Raw genomic sequence first — 656 nt, 5'->3', positions numbered from 1 at the left:
TCAGCTTGTAGTTCCTCAGAACCATCTCCAGCACCTTCCTGATAAACCTTACAAACTCCTCTGATCTCTTCTCAAAAGCTGCTCCACTTTTGCAGTCAACTCAGCAATCTGTTTTGATTCTCCTCCTCCATTACTTCTCATTGTCCTATCATAGTCAGCACAATGGTTACTATTGCTAGCAGCTAGGTTCCTAATCAAATCTCAGCTTCTCCCTCTGTTTTGGTCATGAAGTCCCCATTACTAGCTGTATCCAGGGCCATCTTATACCTCTCATCAACCCCTCTGTAGAACGTGTTGATGAGTGATTCTGGTGTGAATCCATGGTGAGGACATTCTCTCTTATAGTCTTTGAACCTTTCCCAAGCCTCATGGAATGACTCCGTAGCATACTGCTGGAAGCCTGAAATCTTATTCCTAAGAATAGTAGTCCTTGCTTGAGTAAAATAATGTCCCAAGAACGCAGCTTTATACTCATCCCATGTTCAAATGGTATCTCCCTTCAACGACTTAAACCAGCGAGGAGCTTTATCACACAGATGAAATGAGAACAACCTGCATTTGACAGCATCATCAGGTACCCCATTCATTCGCGTCATGCCACACATATCCTCAAAGTACTCCAAATGATAAACGGGGTTCTCTGACGGTAGACCATG

At 43.6% G+C, this 656-nt stretch overlaps 1 non-coding gene across 1 annotated transcript; it reads left to right on the top strand.

The window, feature by feature from the left end:
- Nucleotides 1-315: 315 nt before the first annotated feature.
- On the top strand, nt 316-422 carry LOC147928998 (small nucleolar RNA R71). Its single transcript, XR_015581124.1, has one exon. It is a non-coding gene; the product is annotated as a small nucleolar RNA R71 (small nucleolar RNA).
- The last annotated feature ends 234 nt before the right edge of the window (nt 423-656 follow it).

This window comes from Camelina sativa, chromosome 14 (genome assembly GCF_030686135.1).
Source record: "Camelina sativa cultivar CO46 ecotype springtype chromosome 14, ASM3068613v1".
Classification (NCBI taxonomy): domain Eukaryota; kingdom Viridiplantae; phylum Streptophyta; class Magnoliopsida; order Brassicales; family Brassicaceae; genus Camelina; species Camelina sativa.
Note: the sequence above shows the minus strand (reverse complement) of the source record. Positions and strands in the feature narration are given on the sequence as shown.